Here is a 1,056-nt window from a genome sequence, read left to right as displayed (position 1 = left end):
GGGCGGGGATCTCAGTTTTGAAAGAGTTTTGAAAAGCCTTAGGGCTGGAGCCGGCGATTTCGAGCATCTGGAAGCCACTGAGCCTGGGACTCGCTAAGTGGAAATGTAGGTAGTTAGAACTAAATTCAGAAAACTGGTGTCCACCGCATCTGGTCTGTGGGAGCCCAGGGAGATGAAAGCCAAGGAGTTGATTAAAGTCGATTCCCAGAGTACCTGTAAAGCACCTCTAAGCTGTCCCCACTGGCGATCTGGAAGAGAAAGATATCCTAACAAGCGGCCAGAGATAACGGAGATATCTAGTGGGAGAAAATTATGGAAAAGCAGTTTCTCAAACTTAAGAAAACAATGAAACTCTTTTAAAAGAAAACCAAGGATACCCCACAAGGGTTGACATAATTATTTTTATTATAATGTTTTAAAATGTATCCAAATCCACATTAGGTTCAGTATAAACGTCTGAAGCTTATAATTTATCTAAAACTATAAAACTACAATACCAATAAAGTTTAAATTAATATTATTTTAACAAGATGAATGTGGTATTTTGATGAAACTAAATCCTCTCTTGAGGACTGCTGCAGTGCAGGTTCTTTTGATTTAACAAATCTCTATTTTGTGTTGTGGGTTGTTTCAATTCTCTCCCTTTCCATATTCAAGTCCCTGGAAAGTTTTCCTATACTTTGCTGATGAGGTCCATGAAGACAGCATAAAAAACAAACTAAAAAAGGAGGCAAAATAAGTCACAATCTGGGAAAAGATATTTACAACACATAATCAGTAAAATATTAGTATCTGATAGACGTGTGCGTTCTAAAGATTACTTATAAAAACACAACCCAATGGGAAAAATTGATGAGATATAAGAAATAGCAATTAACAAAAGAGGAACTCCACCTGGCCAATAAATAGGAAAATACTCTCAATCTCTCTAGTAATTAGAGAACAGATAATCAAAATACAATGAGATATTATTTTACACCCATCAGCTTGGCAAGAAGTCAAAGAATGCCAATATCAAACGTTGACAGTGGTGTAGACTGCATTGTAGAGCAATGG

This window comes from Cynocephalus volans, chromosome 15 (assembly GCF_027409185.1).
Source record: "Cynocephalus volans isolate mCynVol1 chromosome 15, mCynVol1.pri, whole genome shotgun sequence".
Lineage (NCBI taxonomy): Eukaryota > Metazoa > Chordata > Mammalia > Dermoptera > Cynocephalidae > Cynocephalus > Cynocephalus volans.
The sequence above is the reverse complement of the archived record's forward strand: the minus strand, read 5'-3'. Positions refer to the sequence as shown.